Source organism: Cupressus sempervirens, chromosome 1, assembly GCF_028749045.1.
Source record: "Cupressus sempervirens isolate cs-2001-9-10 chromosome 1, ASM2874904v1, whole genome shotgun sequence".
NCBI classification, from domain to species: Eukaryota; Viridiplantae; Streptophyta; class Pinopsida; order Cupressales; family Cupressaceae; genus Cupressus; species Cupressus sempervirens.
This window is the reverse complement of record NC_143118.1, coordinates 335427443-335448530: the sequence shown is the minus strand read 5'-3', so window position 1 is coordinate 335448530 and position 21088 is coordinate 335427443.

Genomic DNA, 21088 nt, shown 5'->3' with positions numbered 1-21088 from the left:
GAAGAATTCGATAACTTCTCTATTGAATTCTTTACAGAGGGAACTTACTTGAATGGCTTCCATATAGAAACCTAGAAGTTTAGCATATATCTAGTTAAGTTTGGCTTTTTAAAACTCTACAGGAAGACCATCAATATGTGGGGATTCACCCTACTTGAGGGATTGCACAATAGACCAAATTTCTTCTTAAAGAAATGCCTCTTACAAGATTAGAGGCACCAAATTTTTTTAGGTTCATGCAAATAATTCTGCTGCAAATAAGTCTAGGTTTCTCAGCTTTATAATTGCTCTCATTTCATCAATTTTATCAGTTGAATTCTATGCAATATTAGTTGGCCTTATACGATCCTAGATAAATTTAGGTGTTGGAAAGCTAAAAAATCCTTCAGTCCTTTTAGCACCACATTTGATCTAGATGAAGTTTGGATCCATTTTTTCTCTTTGAGAAATATAGTTCTTATGGCATCTTTACATATGTTTAGCAAAGGTCAGGAAACCTTTGAGTAAGCTATAATTGGATTATATTGTAATTTATGTTTGAGTCTCACCATTTATTCCTCAAAGATTCTACATCTTACTTCTTAGGCTTTGTTTTTCCAAATATACTCTTATGTCTAAATTACTCAATTACCATTTTCTCAAATTCATTTATAAGACTGACAATTCAGTTTGAATTACTCAATATCTTCTTTAGGATGCATTTTTCATCCCCCCAAATCTCCATGATTTTTTTTGTAAGCTATTATTTATATTATGCATGGTGACACTCTTACTAATTGTTATCAACATATGATCAAGCATAAAAGAAGCTCCTAAAAGGACCTATCTAATCTGGATTACAACCTTTTATATACCTTTTTTATTACTAAACCAAATAATCTTGATATACCTACATCATTTTTCATTATGTTCAAGAGGGTCAAAGAAGCTAAGGAACTTTTTCATTTTAGTCTAAAAAGTAAGTGTATTCTATTACAACAAGATGTATCTTTATTTTCATATCATATTGATGTCCTCACCAGAATCCAAGGAAATTTAGGAAGTTTATAGGTTAACAAATTCCATGTCTCTAGCCCATCAAGAATCCAAGGAACTTTAGGATGTTTATAGGTTAACAAATTCGATGTCTCTGGCCCATCAAGAATATTTGAGAAAGTTGTGGGAATTAACTCAAGAAAAAGGTTGTCCAAGCACAGTATGGTCACAAGACATAGCCAGTGTCCACCTGGACATATAAATCAATTCTATCCTACCTAATATTCTTTCTAGCTAATATTCTACTTTACCTATTTTGTCTTTTGAATTTGGTATAATTGGCTTTTGAAAAACTCTTATGACAACATACAATTGGTTGACATAAACATAAACTTCATCAACCCAGCATAAACAATAAATAACCATCAAACTTCGTGAAAACCACTTAAAGAATCATTAACTAAGGTTGAAGTGGTTTATCTTCCAGCATTGTAAAAATTCTCCCTCTTCAAATTTCTTTTCCCTAAAGCAATTGTAGTGCCAGGTTCTCCAATATTTTGGGGCCTTCCTACATGGTATTGTACTATTGTCCAATGACAAATCCTTTGACTGAATGATATATTTTTGTAGCTCCTTTGATCTCAATTCCTTCTCGGATCTATCTAGAATTAGAATAAAACCTCTATCATCTAGAGAATGCAAGGATCTTGATATTTTAAAACTTTTTGTCTCACTACATTCTACAAACCTGAGACATGAAATGGTGTTATGCACTAGCAACCTTAGTAGTATCTTAACCAAATATATAACGTATCTGCTAGATCCTTGTAAGACCCATGGTTACTTAGTCCAAGTATCTCCCCTCCTATAATTTTGAGCAACTTTAGCTTATAAGGTTGTCATCTCAAGAAGATCTAATTTGTTATTTCTAATTCATGCTCATTTTTAAGTCAATTTGTTGGAAATTCAACCTGTCTTGGGCCAATTTGAGGTTTTTCTTAGTTTCTATGATAAAGGAGAGTTATAACTATAGAATGTGTACCTAGTAATGTTCTAGGGTTGTATTGTAAACTATATTATCATGAATCCTACTAATCTATAAAAGGGACAGTTAGTGCATGACAAAAGGAACAACTATATAAAAATAGGGAAAAATAAAATATGTAGTGAGATTTGAAATATTTATGAAAATATGGATAAGGTGTGTCTTTATAGATTATAGGATCTTAAAATATAAGGATTAGGAGAATTCTTATGCCAAACTTGTATTTTGAGATTTCAAGTCAAAATGCCTCTATAATTAATGTCAAATTCTCCTAGACATCTGTTCCCAAGATGTCCTAGGATGAAGCGACTGAAGGAGAACCCAAGTATGTATCTTAGGACAATGTAGGATTATTTGTTTGTGGCAGTAGTTAGATTTTACCAAAATGTGAATGCCATCTCCTTGCAAGAAAGATTATCAAGCAACAAAGATGCTGAGTGATGTTCTTTGCTAATGCATAGGGTCTACTTTGGGCTTTCTGAGTCTATTGTTTGAAGTAGAGACATCAAATTTGTTGGGAAATTTTGGCCCACAAGGATACAAGGCTCAAGAAGAGTGTTGCCTATCACACACATATACATGACCATGTATAGTTGATAAACATGAACTCAGTGCAACTCATAAGAGGATACAAGAATTAGCATCCTCAATCTTGGAGTGTGTCACTTCCCTAAATTTAACATTTCTATTATAAAGCAGGCCATTCTCAACAAATTAGTCACCTTTTGAAGTGTATTTGGGTCATTTGCCTTCAACTCCACTTGACATAGCTTTGGAATAACAGGAAGAGAATGTAGGAGAAGATTTCTAAGGAGTTAGACATTAAATTTTTTTGAGAGGTCTAGACAAATTTAAAAAATTAAAATTTTTTGAGAGGTCTAAACAAATTTAACTCCAAGTAAACTACCAACTGTAAAAAACTCAAAATATGTACTACCAAAGAAATGATCAGCATACTACTTCTTTTGATATGACAAAATTTCAATAATGTGAGGATAAATTAGTCCCCATTAGACTGATTGAAGTTACAATGAAAATTCTTTTGGTTCAGTTCTGTGTATTTTTTTGCAAAGAAGCTTTCCGATTTGGATTCTTTTGTCAAATTTGATTTTGATTGAATTTTTTTTAGTCACTCCACAATGGAAATGTCCTTTGCAAAGATGTTAGGCTTGCAATATCGTACAAATTACCTACCAGAGATTATAGTCAAAATAAGCTTGCCAGAGATCAAGTCCACCTACAGCAGGGGATATAGAGATGCTCAAATTAACAAAGTGGTTCACAATCCTTGGATGACCATTTTGTAAGTCCTTGATATCAATTGGTCTAAATAGTAAGAAAATGAAAGGTTTTTTAGTTAACTTTGTTTGTAAGGAAATTTAAAATGGAACATTTACTTTACCACCCATAGAAACATCCAACACATAATTCTTGTACAACATATAAAGTCATTTTTTTCAAGAAAAGTGGAGCATTCAATTTTCTATTCTTTGAGATCCATAGAATCTCCTAAAATATCTGATGTATGTATCTAAAGTAGTAATGCCAGTAAAAATTGTACCCAATCTTTTTGTTACCAAATCATGGTAGTTGTAGCTCTATTTAAACTTTAAATACTAGTAAATATTATGGAGATTTTGTTTGCTTTCTACTACTATAATATCCAATTTTATTTTAGATTTTCTATTCTTTGAAATATTGAATTTTCTTTCGACTTTCTTCAAATATTTTTGCATCACTGAAGGTTCTTAATATTTAATAGTTGTGTGCAATCTGATTTTGGTTAATAGAGTTTTGTGTCATAAGTGTCTGATAATGAAAAGACATTGATGCATCTAGAGGTTTGTGTGGACGAGAAGACAATCAAATTTGTTTGTGAATAGACAAAGGTTTATTTTTTCTACCATAATTGAGCAATGTCATAGCTCAAAATAGTGCTCACTCTTGTTAGAATGTCTGGACCTTATTGGGATGCAGTTACAAATACAACTCCCTAGTTAGTTAGAGTAGCAACAAGCACAATTGACAAAAGTTTCCTTACTGCATTGACTCTTGGAAACAATCGAACCTTCAAGGTTAAAAACCCATTCTTCTCTATTTAGCAAATTGTGTAAGATGTTTAATATAGTTGGATCATTCGTACTTAGTATCAATAATAAGAGATTTCCACAATCTAGATTGTATAGAGAAAGTTGTCTCTGGATTAAATTGTGTACACAATTTATGTACCCTATTTTGTGATTCATAATATTCTAATGATGAATCATGAAATCTGATCTAAAAGATTGGTACAAAAAACTTGTACACAATTTAATTTTATACCATTTTTCTTTCTCTACTGATTTAGTAAGTTAAAGTTTGATGGCATTACTATAAGGCATATTTTTTCCAATAGGGTCAAGCATTGTATACCAAAAAGCATATCGAGAAGTCATATAGCCTTGTTTATGCAAAAGACATTGCATATTATTAATGGGTCTTTATGGCACTCAAAGGTTTGCATAATTAAATTGGAAAAGAGATTTAATACCCCCATCCCACTTATTGGATTCTTCATTTAGAGATATTTCCATTCTCTACTCCTCCCATTTTGATTAGAGTTTTAGTTTTGTAACTTGACATTGTTAGTCACATGTGTGAAATTTTGAGTGAATGATGTTGAAAATTGTTCATTGGAAATATAGGCACAACCTTGATGGAATGGAAAACTGAAGAAACTAAAAGAAGAGATCAAAGAAAGAAAATGAAGAGATGAAGATGATGAGGTTAGCATACATTTTTTTTCTTTTTAAATCCTAGTTGTATTAGAATGCCATGATAAAACAGACTAGAGAATATTAATACATCAAATCATTTGCTATCCTTTATGCTATAAATTAATATGAAGTCTCTTAATATGAATTGATCCATAGTTATACTTGAGAGAATGTTCATTGCAAAATAAGATTTTTTAAACTTGATATTTTTAACATATACTTGATTTATGGATGCACGATTAAGTACTCCATTATACATGCTTTAGAAAAAATTCAAATGCACCTACTCTTCCTCTGCCTACAATGTCGTACTCTAGATTCTAAATCCTCAAAAACCACAATGTTCTTTTTAAACAATCTAGAAAAAATCTTGAATCAACAATACTTTATACGTCCTCTAAACTATACCAATTATGTGTGCCTCAGATTTTACAGATCAGTAGCCACCGAATGAGGATAGAATATAGGAAATGACATGGTGATAATTCTAGGGGAGACCTCAAGTAGGTGAAAGCAGGAGACTAAGCCTCAAAGGCAACACAAACATAGCAAAGAGAACTAGATCCCTTACTTGCCAATTATGACATGAAGAAGATAAAAGGGTGCAATAAAAGCAATGGCAGAGACGATGACAACCTCAATGCATCTATATGTTCTTTTATAGTCCCACACATTAAGGGTCTACTTTCCACCACTATTGAGACTCTTTATAGTCATTTTCCTCCTCCACCATGTTTTCTTTGTTCCTTGCAACATCTGAAGGGAAGAGCATCAACTTGAAAGTACTACTTGCAACAAAGAGAAGCACCATGCAATTAGGACAGCAATGGTCAAACTTATGGTGCTACAACAATATAACCTTTAATATAGCAAGAATTCCATATTGGGAAGGAATGCTAAATACCTTAATAGTTGTCAGCAAGGATTTTCAGACTCTGGTGGTTAAGGATTGAGTGGTTCACTGCTAGAGAAAATCATGAACAAATACACTACTTTTAGTTGATGATCACCAAAAATGTATGGTGAAGACAGGGCTGCAACATTTTATAAAATGGATGCATAGATGGCAGGAACAAGATCCTTCTTACCTTTTATGTGGCTTCAAAGGATACATTAACGTTCTTCAAGTCTTTAGATGTCTCACATGAAGTCAAAAATATTGAGACTTTTTAACAACCTGTTGGACAGAGTGATTCAATAGGTCAAGGTTGAGAATTTTTCCAAGTCTCACAAAACACCAACTATAGTCATGGAGGGACTTATTCAATATAGGCATCACACTATTTGCTGAACTCATAGTGCAACACATTATTTGGATCTGATGCTTAAGGACATCGAGAAGTATAATAGGGAAAAAATATGGTTAAAGATAGTAGACAAATTAACAAACTTATCTACAGCCATACTTGGGTCCTTGACTCCTTAGTTTGATGGGAAAACATACAAATTAGAGATGTTTGTATGAGTAGAGATGGCCTAATTTATCACAAAATTGTTCAGTTTAAAAAGCCTTGTAACCTCAATTCCTTTCATTAACAATATCTTGATAGACTCTCCATGTTCCAACACAACCCATCAAGTGAAGGCTGCAAAAACTATTTTTAATGAGGTGTTCATGCAATATGTGAAGGAGATTCCTAGGATAAAAAACAATTTTAAACATAAATTCCCTAAGAAATTATCACAAATGTTCCACTAATCTTATCCAACCCTTATTCCCAATAAATTAGAGAGAAAAATAAAGAATGTTTCATAGATCCAGAAACTCAGAAGAAAAATGATTTGCAAATTTGAGCCTTTGTGTAAATATATGATTATTAACATTTGACCCTACTAATAGCAAGTTATTTGGAGGAAACTAGGTTATAATGTAGATAAAATATTTTCTTTCATAGCAAGAAAATTCACTGAGAACATAGTCTTGCTACATTATGCCTTTGGGTTTATCATTATAGAGGTCTGATAAACAGAACTCTAATAGCATACTGCCCAAAAATCCATTCAAATATCATTCCTTGCAAGTATGATATGCTCAGTTCAGTTTCATGGTTGAAGGATATAGGCAATAGGCACCTTGGAATTGGTTACTTCCCATCCTAGATCTACTATAGATACGTAATTTTGATCCTTCATTTTTTTTTTATTGAGATCTGCAAATGATGAATCTAACTAATCTAGATAGTTGTTTCATCCTACTTGTATTGTGGTTTTTGAAGATTTTGTTCCATCAAACACTCATGCTGCTCAAAACATTTTTGTTCCAAATTTGTGTTGCTTCTCCTTGACCAAACAATCCTTATTTCTTCATTACTCCCACCTTAGGTCCACCCAAACATAAAATACTCATCACACACAAAAGTCACCCTTCTAGCACCAATTATTAATGTCAGTCTCAAGTAAAGTATTGTAAAATTATTTCAACTTGCCCGAACAAAATTATTTAGTACTTCCATTTGTTAATAACTGAATAAACGTATTTATCTAGTAATTTCATTTGTTAATTAACTAAATCATTTATTTCATTCATTAAAATTGCTCCCAAATAGGTTGTCCAAACTAGTCTTAGTTGGGGACATCACATTTATCTATTTGCTACTTTTTATAACTATCCAATATAGCTTTTTCCTATTAATTTGAACTTTATTTATAGATATTTTTCCTGGGAAAACCATTAGGCATGGTTCTATGTTTGGTGGATGGTGAAAGTAAGCTAATGGTTTCCCTCTATGAATTCATGCATAGGGCCTAAGATGCCATTTTACAATACCATTGTGGTAACAAAAGAAAAATCAGATCATTCAGTGCATCTTTAATCATAGATGGAGTAATCAACTCCACCAGTCAATGCATGTCTTGGAAACAAAAGAAGATATCATAGTTAAAGTTTCTGATGAGTTGGAGGTCAAACACATCTAAAGTCATTCTGGAAAAAAAAATAGAAACTATGTGAAAAAGTCCTGTAACTTTTAGTTTCTTGAAAAAATTTGAATCTTGAAGCTTTTATCTTTAGTTTTGAATTTATTCTCTATTTATTCATTCTATTTGCAAATTTTTGGTGGGAGGACTACAATGCTAGCCCACTAAATGTTCAAGGATTAGCTAACCTTATTTTGTCTTGAACCTATAGCTTCTAGGTGTGAGCATGTTTAAAGCTTATTTGAGAGTATTCACACAAAGAACACCTTTATCACCTTGCCTTTAACCAATATAACCCTTGTCTCCATTCATAAAGGCAAGGAGTCCTCCTCATTATGCCATCAATTTGGATGGCATCCACCCATTTTCCTATTCAACTATCACAGGAGCACATAATGATATCATCTTCACTTGTGGTTATATGAAAACATTTAGTGTCCATACAGAGATATTGTTTGATTAGTACAATTATAAGTTTCTCTATCTTCTTTGTTCCTCTGTACAGTTCCATGAGACAACTTCCCCACTCAAAAAAGCTAGCTCCCTTTATTTTCTCAGGCAACGGCCTTGACATAACAACAAACAAAAATGATGTCATGGAGATCAATAATCTCAACATTATACTAAAATGATGAATGAAATCTATGCTAGAAGAGGAAGTGCTCACTTTGACTACTTTTGGAAGAAAACGAAAGTGGAAAGGGAGAGTTGTTCCAGGCCTCAATAGTTAATTCCAATTGTAATGTGTTCACTTAGAAAATCTAATGTCCCATTTCTACTATTCACAATATGATTTTGTCATTAACCTATTTCCACATGGTACTGTAGACTAACCATGACATAAAGAGACCTAAAGGCAATTTGGCCTAGGCAATTTTTGTTGCAATTCATTCTGAGGTGATTTAAGGTAGTTTAAGCCACACTTACTATTTATGGTAAGTCATTATGGGCATTTTGTATTTATATTTATAGTGGCATGTTAATTAGTAATATGGACAAAGATAATTTATTTATCATTGAAATAATTATGCATTAATAAAGTTATTTTATTAAGTAAAATTAAATTATTTAACTTTTTCAATGCACAGTTTATAGTTTGTGAAAAATATTTAATTAAATGGCCCTATTTTATTCTATAATACATGCATCTTGATACTGATGTCTATATTATTAAGGAATGCAACAAGACTAATAAAAGTCGTGTATCTTAACATTGATTCACTCTTATAAGCATCCAGATTGGAACTTACGGGTTATCATCACTTGAGCTTAAAGCAATACTAACTCCTCCAGCACTTGTTAACATAAATTGTGCCTAATGTCCATAGGGGATCACAATCTACAACATACAAAATTTAGAAAGCTATTAGTTGTTTTCCATAAAAATCTCCTCCAATATAGCTAGGTAAGAAATATTTTATACAAAAATCTCCCCCTTATCCACATACTCCATAAATTGGAATCTCTAATGTGTATATTGTAAGAGTTTAAAAATGTTCATAGAAACTCTAAAAGTAAAATGCCTTTCCACAATAATTGAAGATACATAAATTGTATACATCAAATACTAGTAATTATTAAATGCCTTCACACATGAATTTCATATATTGCATATGACATAAATAGTAGAGTTAGAAAGTGCATACATTGAGTTCAGAAGTATACTTCTCAGTAACTACCATCCTACATTGCCTGTTACCCTTTATCTCATAACTAGACCTTTTCAAAGCCAATATAACAGGTTCCCAAATATCAAGTGTACCAACTTACAAAAATTGACACAATTAATAATAGATAAACTAAATGATTATTATACACCAATATTCCTAGATCTTGGCAGAGTCAAACAAGCAAAGCAACTGAAATTTCATCTAAATTCATGATTTTCCTCAAGGACAAAATTTACAGAGTTTCTGTTCTTGGTTGTTTACATAATTTAGAGTATCTATTCCTTTTATGCTAAATGTTTTATTGTTTATCAATTTAGAACTTTCTCCATGTTCTGGTCTTGTGTTTTTTATAAATAGATTTATCTTAATTCCATCTTCAAAGTATTTTTTGGGGTTAGTAGAGAGTATGAAATAAGTAATTTTCTTAAAACTGTTGTTTGGATGTACTTGTAGACCAAATGTTTTCTAGCTCCTAGCTGTGAGTATGGTGTTGGCTTCGTAATTGGAAGTGGGTGCTATGATATCACTTGCAAATGTTCACACAACTTTTTCTATAATGTAAGTTCTGTTATATTGTGCTTAGTAATAGTCCTTCTGGCAAGTGCTTTTGTTTTCCAATAGATTGTTCTTGATTTTAATATATTGTATTGAAACTTAAATAGTTTAAAATTTTGACTAAAACTTCTTCAGTGCTCCGAGGAAGCTCATCGTCCAGTTGATTGTGAGACGGTACATTAACTAAGATCACATGTCAATTAAGCCTCTACAGTTTCTTTTCATCTAGAGAAAATTCTAACACTTTGTGAACATTATGTTATGGCATAAGAAAATAGCAAGGACACTCTTGGCATCATCTGCAAGGAGCCATGGGGACAATTCAAAGCAATATGCTTCTCCAAGTAAAAATAAAGAAGCTGGTAAAAGAGATGAAGCTTCCTTCCAAGGGGACAAAACACCTTCCACTCCACGTGAATAATGCAACTTCTCAACATCAAGGTCTTCCACATACCAGTCAAATGAAACTAATCTCTTTGACCTTATTGATATGGACTATGGTAAAGTGTATGATAGGTAAGTGTATGATGGAATAGAGCAAATCTAGAGCACCACTATAACTTATAATATAGAGGGATGGTGATAGTAGTTAGTTGGAGGTTGGTTCCAACATTCCATCCATCCCTTTTTGGGTACATGATGATAATTTTATTTGGTGGTTTTTGAGTAACATAATAGTTCTAGTCACATTATATATCAAGTAAATAAATGGCTTGACATTACTTAAACTTTTCATGCTATCCATTCCTTTATATAATCAAAAGGCTTGAAATGTGGCAAAATGTTCACCATTAAATGGGGACAATCCCTATGGAAATTAACTGAACTTAGTTGAATTGTGCAATAATAAGTCATGTTATGTGTACCCCATATGTTAAAAACATGAAAATATTTCTTTTTATCTTATGTTTTATCTTTTGGTGGGCCCTATCAACCATTGACTTTCTTCATACAATGTACATGATTTGTCTCAATCATATAAGGAATTATATATTCTTCATATTAGTTACTGTTGGTGTTTTTCAGGCATTCCATAAAATAGTTCACATGCCTTGCGTATGATATGACATTTTGCATGCATCATGCACTCTCTCTCATCCGATTGATGATGGATTATGCAGAGTGATCTGAAACCATGATGCTAAAAAATACACAATCAAATCCAAAATAAACTTGCACTACAAATGGATTATGGAAACCTAATATTGGTAAAATTGCATGCATGTCTACCAAGACAATCACAACTTAAACATATATTTGTCCTAGTAGACATGCATGCAAAATTAACAATATCATATTTCCACAATCTATTTGTAGTGCAAGTTTATTTTGGATTTGATTGTGTGTGTTTTTTAGAATCATGGTTTCAGATCACACCACGTAATCCATCATCATTTGGATGAGAGAGTGTAGGATGCATGTAAAATGTCATATCATAGGAAAGGCATGTGAACTATTTTATAGAATGCCTAAAAAAATTTTACACCTAGCTGTTGGTGGAAATTTCCACCTTCATTGGTCGAAATTTCCACCAACGCCTGGGTTTTTTGTACCTTTGTTGGTGGAAATTTCCACCAATGCCTAAATTTTTATCTACCTTTGTAGGTCAAAATTTCCACCAATGCCTAAAATCTTTTCTACCTTTGTTGGTTGAAATTTTCACCTTCATTGGTAAAACTTTTCACTAATGCCTAAATTTTTTTCTACCTTTGTTGGTCGAAATTTCCACCAACACCTAAATTTTTTTCTACATTTTTTGGTCAAAATTTCCACCAATGCCTAATTTTCTTTTTACCTTTATTGGTCAAAATTTCTACCAACATCTAAATTTTTTTCTACCTTTTTTGGTCAAAATTTCCACCAACGCCTAAATTTTTTCTACCTTTGTTGGTTGAAATTTTGACCTTTATTAGTCAAAATTTTGACCAATCCCTGATTGAACCTAGAAAATGGTTTTGGTAGGTTTTCAACTAACCAATGAATTGGTCAAAATTTTGATCGAAAAAATATCGACCAATGGGTTGGTCAAATTTGGTCAAAATTTGGGTTGAAAATTCGACCAATAAAGGTCAAAAAATGAACCCAAATGTACTAGTGTCACCTTGCTTGGTACAGACCATAATAGATCCTTTTCCCACTATGGGAATGGTTCCATTATTTCCCATCTTAATTTCAAACTTAAAAGTCTTATCAATGAAAGAGAATAAACTTTCATTACCACTCATGTGTTTGCTACAATCACTATCCAGGTACCATACTTCAGGGCTTCCTTCTTCACCAATGTTACACATGATGAAGGCTATAGGATTGTTTGCATTTCCCATGTTCACATCAGCCACATTAGCAATTTTCTTTGACTAATCACCCTATTTCTTCCAGCATTCACTTGCAAAATACCCATACTTATGATAGCAGTAGCATTCAATATTACTCTTATTGGAGCAATAATTCTTCTTACCTCCTCTAGAGTTGTTTTGAGAGGTGCTTGCTCCCTCTTAGTTGCTTTCCCTTCCTAAGCTTTTTGCACTAGCATTCCTTTGACCATTCCTTCCATGACCTCTATTTCTTAAGCCTATACCAAAGCCATTTCTTCCTCTCCCCCCACCTCTTGAATTTTCTTCAGCCTTGAAAGACTACTCTTGGGAAGTAGTCACTGACCTATTTATCTGGTGCTCATGGGTTTGAAGAGTTCCCATCAACTCATCTGTGGTCAATGTGGTGACGTCCTTTGCTTCCTCTATGGTCATGACAAGATTGTCATATTTCTAAGGCAAACTCCTCGGTATCTTCTCTAGTATTTTCTACTCATCATATTCTTCTCCATTTGATTTGAGCTAGTTTATCAACATGGAGATTCATGAATGAAACTCTACAATAGGTTCATTGTCCCTCATTTGAAGGTTCTCAAACTCTCTATTGATTATTTGTAGCTTTACTACTCTCACCTTGTTAGTTCCCTTGAAGTTCATCTTGAGGATATCCCATGCTTCCTTTGCATAATTTTCTATTTCAATCTTAGGAAAAACTATCTCTATCATTATTGCCTCAATCAAACTTAATGCCTTTGCATCCTTTTTCCTTAACTGCTTTAGCTGAGTCTTTTGATTGTTGGTAAGGGCAGCATACTGAGTTGGGTTTGTCACATCATTGAACCCATTAATCAAAAACTCCCATAAGTCATTTGCAACCATTATGGTTTTCATCTTCTTTTCCCATGTATCATAATTTTTTCCATTAAAGGATGGTGGTTGCTACCATATCTTTCCTATATCTCCTACCATTTCAAATATCCCTGAAAAAATAAATGCCCTAACTCACTGTGGATGTGGGGCCTCAAAGCTTTGAGACCATGTGAAAAAAAAAATCACAACCTTAAAATTTCACTTGATATATGAAGGTACCGAGTGACAATTCTACTCAAAAACCAAAGGGTGCTGAGTGATAGGAGGGTGCTAAGTGAGCTTGGCACAAAAGGAAGTTGGCACAAATAAATGTTGAGTGAGCTTGGCAGCAAGCAATGCTGAGTGAGATCAGTAGCCACTACAAAGTGGTGCTTGGTAGAAGTGGATGCCGAGTGAGCTTAGTTTAAAGTGCAAAGTTATAACCCAGACAGAGACCAAACCGAGTGACTAGACTTACAACATGAATTTTTCACCATTAAAACTAGAGAGTCGAATTGTGAAACATTCAACAATAAAATTCTCAAAAGTAATAAATAGAGGAAGAATAATGGATTTTAGTATGCCTGCTTGCTTACTTGCTATTAAAATATGATAAACTATTAAAAAATCTAGGAGCATTCAGCTTCAACCGGAATACCCTAAAGTAACCCTAAAAACTTCAAATAGGTAAAACTTTAAACTTTAAACTTACAGCTCTAATGGCTGCATACAATAATGCCTGGAGCAATCACTGCTTCACAGAAAAAATCTAATAAACAAAAAAATTACAGAATGACAAGAGAAGAAACACATGCAACCGCAAGCACAAAACAAACTTCCTTCCATCTCTGCACTCTGACGACTAGATTTATTGATCAACTTCTTTTTCTTCTTCCTTCTTTGCAAATCTCTGCTCTAATCTCCTTCTTCTTCAACTAGTCTAACGAGAGAGAGTTATTCCTTTTGTCTCTTGCCAAAAATATTTCCTCTTCTTTTCCAAATTTGAAAACTCACCTACCTGCATTAAATTTTCTAATCATTCTATTGGCCATCAAGGTAGTAGGTAGGTGTTTGGCTCTAGGGACAACCATCAGCAGCATTTAATATTTCAATAATTTGCTTCTCTTTTTAGTAAACAATCAAATCCTCTTCATTTCATGCTTGCAATCATATTGATCTCAAAAAAGTAAAATAAAATTTTTAATGGAGTGTCTAGCCCTATTAATCCAAGGTAAATCTCATGAATTAAGAGTGGGAAATGAATCCTTGGTGCAATTGATCCCTTTATTTTAGCATTGATGTTTCTACCACTACCAAATCTTATACAATTGATGCCAATTTGAAATTTTAGGAAAGGACTATTGTTGGATTGTCATTGGTAATCTCCCACACTTGCCATCTGTAATTGGTTTTCCAATTTCCACCTTTTGCATGTCTAGACAAAAATCCTACAACTACTAACTTATCTAGAATTGACAAAAGACAAGAATTACTTTTAGATACCACACTCATGTCTACACCCAAGATCAAAACAAGTTTATATACTACATTGTCTTTTATGGTCTCTATATCTTAGCTCCACTTATAAAATAAACAATAAAAAACTCCTCCCAAAATTGATTCTCTAACTATCTACCACTCATTCTCATCCAAGAATGCATTGACTTTAATTTAGGGAAATGTTATTAGTGCAATGAAATATTTTGTACATCTGGTGCTCAAACACCTTTCCTTGACAGTAGGGATTGTGACACCTACCTATGATAGGGTCTTCTACAATAAGGGACACCACAAAAGGATCAACCACTATGTGCTCTTAGGAGAGGTAGATGATTGTCACAAAACTAATAAACAAGATGAGGGCACCAAAATCTAGCTAATACATTCCTAAAAATTCAAATTAAAAAAATAAAGACCAAGGAAAATATGAAGAAAATAGATAGAATTTAACACCAAACCATTCCATTATAGCCTTCTATAGAGAATTTAGCCTAAGGTGCCAAATCCAAGTGCAAGGCTAAAATCAAAGGCTCTAGTTAATATCATGATTCACCAAAACATGTTCTGTATGACTTCATAGTGTGAATAAATCTAATGTCTAAACAAATAGGATCATAAAAGGTTGAAGTTCATCCAAAATTCTAGAAAAATTCTAGTTCACAAAATAGCCTTTTGTAAGGCTTTTAGTAACTACCAAAGAGTGAACTTGATGATAGAGATTTTTAATAGATCAAAGATGAAGCCAATCAAGCACTATCTACCTCTCAAGCTTATTATAAATATTAGCTCAAGTTGCCAAAAACCCTTCCATTAAAAACTTAAAATGACCCAAAGATTCTTGAATCAATCTCTCACCTTGATTATTGCTTACTACCTAATCAATTTTTAACTACTCGAATCTTTTTGGTGGAGAGGGATTTTTGCATCCATTTCTAATCTACCATAGGCTTGAAACCTTGTAAATACTAGACTATTTTGAAATTTTTATTTACATTAAAATTGTTATTTACATTGCTAAAAACAGTTTAGGCATAGTTTTAATGTTATTTATGTTTTATACATAATAAATTGGTTGTTTTTTTACAACTCTTACTATTCTATTAGAATTAGTGCATGCTTGGTCATCACACTGTACTGTGTAACTTTGTCTTCTCACTAACTCTTTTTTTTTTGCTGATATTGAATTTGGGTAATTTTGATGTGGATTGTAAATAATTTTAGATATACTTGTTTCACACACTTGAAAAATGTGGAGCTCTATAGAATGGTTATTTTTTACACTATTAGAAGAAATTTATTTCCTCAATAGAATATTGTAGATGTTCTTTTTCAATCTCATGTCATCTGCTTGCCCTTGTCTCAATTATGTTTTAGTGCTTGTATATAGATGTACAATAAGATTGGCATAAATTGTACAGATGTGTATATGCAGTAAATTTGACCATAAGTTTTGGTTACTTTTTAAGATCGTGGCAATGGTGTATTTTTTTAGTAGTTAGTTGATTATAGGATCTTAATTAAAGGTATTCAATATTTATTGATCTTGTCTATTTGGAATATTTTCTCATTTATGTTTATGATTCACAGTGTTTCTCCTTTTCCTATTCTTTCCACAATGAGTTTCTGATAGATATTTGTATTTTATCAGGTTTGTTGTCTCATGTTTATAGGTTAATGATACCTTCAAAAATATTCTAGAGGAGTTCCTCATGTTGTCTTTTTTAACAATGGTCTTTGTTGTTTTGTGTCTAACTATTTTGGGATTCAGTTACACAAAACTAAAATATTTTTTCTCTTGTTCATTTTAAGAAACATATAGAGCTGCTTTGTTGCTTTGCTTTACTTTTTTTTCCTCTCAACAATTGGTTTCTACAATAATTGTAAGTACAAGTTTCAAGGTTATCAGAACAATGTTTCCATTGTCCTCAAACTATTGTGGGCTATTGCTTGTTTTAATTGAGTAGTAAAACATGTTTTCCTTTTTGTTGTTTGATTCATCTGTTTAGTTTCAGCATTACAATTTTATACCGCACTAGTGTGAGATTAAGTCCATTGGGTAGCATATATAATTATGGATTCTCATGTATTTTATATCTTATTCTTTAGGTGTGTGGATTGTTGTAGCTCTAGGTTCCACTAAAGTAATTTTAAATCTAAAAGTCTCGATATGATTAATGTTAAAGTAATTGGTATGTATTTTCCACATTCTATTGGATAGATGTGCAAGCTTTTGGTTCAAGTTGTGTATGTTTTTATGCTACACATTTTGGGCCACACTCAAGGATTTCTAGTCAGTAAGAGGAAAACATAGAATTGAATTGAAAATTATAATTTAGGAATTCTTGTGTCTTTGATCTTGTTCTGAAGTGTAGGCATGATTTTGGCCCAATGTTTGGCCAAAGTAATTTTTAAACCTAAACATGATGGTTATTAAAGTAGTTGGCATGATATCTCCACATTCTATAGGGTAGATGCACAGGCTTCTGGTTCAAGCTGAATTATTTCCCATACTCTTTAGATAGAGTTGAACAATTATTCACCAAAGTCAAGGTAGAGCCAACCTAAACACCTTGAGCAGCTTGAGGAAAATATTATACTTCAATTATTATTATTTTTCATTTAAATTTTCATATTAAAAAATGCACTCATAATTTTACTCCCATTCTTACACTTTGTTATGCAAATGATCTCTAGTTTTAATGATTATGTATACCTTCTAAACTCTATTCATGAACTAGGAAAGCATGATTGACCTCAGACTTCTTGAATGATTATTTGTATACCTTCTACTAAAGGTTGGCTAACTCTATTCATGGATTATCAAAGCATGATTGTTCATTGACTTCCTGAATATCTGACCTCCTTCATTCTACATTTTGCTAAATATTGGCTAAACTATATTCATGCGTCAAAAAAGAATGATCAACTTGGACTTCCTCAATATTCAGCCTCCTTCATTCTAGATTCTATGCCTTCCTTAATGGTCAACCTCCTTCATTTTGGATTCTAGGCCTTTACATACTTTGCATAGGTTCTTTTCAAAAAATTCCCCAACCCCACCAAGTCAACAATTTCTCCTCCACCTCTACCAAAGGCAGGGACTCTAGCTACACATACCTCTTGTTAATTTGATTAGTCAAAAGTAGTAAGAAAATGGCAATTCCAACTTGGTATCTCACACATACTTCTTATTTGTGAAATAATAATAATTTTTGGATTATTACAAAATTTATCTTATTGATTCAATAATTATTTACATATATCATTCATATTAGTATCATTAAAGTCTCACAATCGATCTAGTTAATAACTATGTCTTGATCTAGTGGGTATTACGATTGGTGGCTACTAGCCTACTAGATGATTTTATAGTTGGCATTTAATTAGTTAATCCAATGAATGGTAATTTCAACATGTTAGGGCACCATACTTTATATATATATATATATATTTATTTATTTATTTATTTATTTATTTATTTTTATTTTTTTAAGTTTTTTAAAAGTTCAATAGATAATTAAAAAGGAATTATTTAATTATTGGAATGTTATATTTATATAATAATTGATTATAAAGGCTATTTTTATACTATATTTTATTATGCTTTTACTTTTAGTATTTATATTTATTAAATTATTACTTAGATGAAAATGACAAAATAATTTATCAATAGAATAGGAAACAATTTAAGATCAAGATTGCACTTTGACCTTCAAAGGTAGTTGATGAGAAAATTTGGGCTTCTATACAGAGCTTTTAGAAGAGATATTTGGCAAATTAGCTACAGTAGAAAAAGAGGTGAATTTCATTCAGGCTAATTTGATCTTTGAGGAGGACAATATATTTTGGAGATGACCCCTAATAATCTTAAGAAAATATAGAAAAAACTAAAAAATAAGCATGGAATTGTGGTGTTCAATAAGACAGTTACTACAATGGAGGCTTTAAGTAGATTATATAATAGGGATTAGAGAAAAGGAATATTGATTGTAAGGGAGCTAGATGTTGAGAATAAGAGAGCTAAGAATAAGGCTAAGAGATCTTTCAAAACATAAAGTTGTTTTGCATGAAAAAGCTCAATCAAATCAATTTCTAGAATATCTAGATAATTTCTTTTATTTTTATCATTGATTTTTCTTTTATTTTTATTTTATACACATGTATTTGTTTCTAAATTATCATCTCTAGTTTATGTCAATTTAAACAACTTAATTCTAGAAATGTCCATATTCCTTTGTAAATGGGTCACATGTAAAAAAATTTAACCAAGAAAATAAACAAGCAAGTTTATGTTGGAATATAGACCAAGTCCAGATCTTTCTCCTATTACAAGTGAAATTGCACCTAACTCCACCACATGTGTGCATGATTGAATATGTTTCCAAACATATGGTAAGAATTTTAAGTTAAGTTTTAGTGTTGTCACATTACACCATCCACATGTAGGCTCTAGACTCTTTATTTGTAGATAGAAGTCCTCTATCTATAGAGGCTATCTAATCTAGATTATTGTGCAACCAGATTAATAAAATACATTTGTTATCTACTATCACCACTTTCTTTCCTAGTTCTATTTTTTAATATGGTATTAGAGAAGATTTGATTCATGGACTATAATTTTATTTTTTCATTTGTTAATCTTTGATCTTTGTTGATTTGTGAAGCTATTGTCTAAGAAAATATGAAAAAGAAGATATGATGGTGCCAAATGAAAAGAAAGGAAAATCATTGAAGTCAATGCCTAGAATGAAGAGAACCTGTATAGATACAATCTAAGCTACTACCATTGAGAGAATCTAGTTAAAGAAAGGAAAGCTGCCAGCTAAGGAAATTAGGCAAGATAACTAGTTGTTGAATGCATGAGAAATGTATAGTGTTTGGAGAAGTCTTCTTATCAATTAAAGAGAGAGGAAGAAAGGTTTTCTACTCTAAGAATTGGAAACATCCGATGATGTGTATACTAAAATAATATGTTAAAAATCATGAAGATCAAATTAATGATGGTTGTAGTAAGAAATGCATTATCAGTTGTGTGGAACCATGTATCTGAAAAATATTCATAGAGAACTAGTGAGCACAGTGGCTGGGCACCCATGTGCCTTGGCAGATGGATTACTTTTCATATAGACTCAATATTATTGTGCATGAGAAAAGTTTAGAGTTGGTTTCCCCATTATTGGAACAATATTTTTTTGAAGTTTGAAGGCTTTGTGGTAATCCAAAACCACTTGTTTAGGCGAATCTATTGACTGGTTTGCAGTAAGCCAAGACCATTTGTTTAGGTGAAAAAGCTAAAAAAAAATTAAGGGTTTGTGGTAAGCCAAAACCACTTATTTGGGTGCAAGATCTAAAAGTTTTGAAGGGCTCATGGTAAGCCAAAACCATTTGTTTAGGTGAAAAACTTAAAATTCTATTAAAGGGTTAGTGGTAAGCCAAAACCACTTGCATAGGTGAAAAACCTAATGCACACACAATTTTATTAATTGGGGAAAATCCCAAATGATAATAGGTGATAATGATAAGGGGAACTAGAATTATTATGTTTTAAATGGGTACCTAACAAGGCTAAATGTTGGTACCTATTCTATTTTAATTTCTTATTGTAATAATTTCTTCCACATAAAATGTCTTTAGTGGTAGAAATTAAGGGAGGACATTGGAATAGGCCAAGTCCACATCTTTTTCCTATTACAACTGAAACTGTAGTTAACTACACCACCTGTGTGCATGATTGGATATATCTCCAAACACATGAAAAGGTTGTTAAGTGTTAGTGTTGTCACATTACACCATTGACATGTATGCTCTAGACTCTTTGTTTGTAGTTGGAAGTCCTTTGTTTATAGAGGCTATCTAATCTGTATTATTGTGCAACCAAATTAATAAAACGCTTTTGTTATTTTTTGTCACCACTTTCTTTCTTAGTTCTATTTTTTAATAGTTTATTGTGTAGTATGACATCCTACTCATTTCTATATTTAATTTTTAGGACATATGTCCACTCACAAGTGGTACCAAAGAGGATATATTTATTTGAATATTACATTTCATAAAGCTTTGGGCAATTATTGATAGATAGAGAGTTATTTTATCGAGAAGAAGTGCAAAAGGATATTTTTGTATGTGAGTACTTGTTTAAACAATGGTTATCAAGACTTGTTGAAGTCAAGAAGCTATTAATTATAAGACTCAAAAAAACAATTGCAAAATACATTAGATGAGAGGTTGTGCATCAATGATTAGTGGGTATGAAGAAGAAAATGCCACCTAAAATATAGATTGTGTGGTGTGCTAAAGTTATTTATAAAGTTAAAATTAAAGATGTTTTGCTTGAGTAGTTTTTAGTTTCTTTTATTCTATTAGTTTTTCATTTATAAATTGTGCTAAAGTTTTATATCCAATGCTTTGAATTATATTCTTATTAAAATCAAAATTTCCCACTTAATTTCCATTTTTTGATTGGCTCTATTAATTTTAGCTGGTGCTTATTTTTATTTTTGTTGAAAGAAA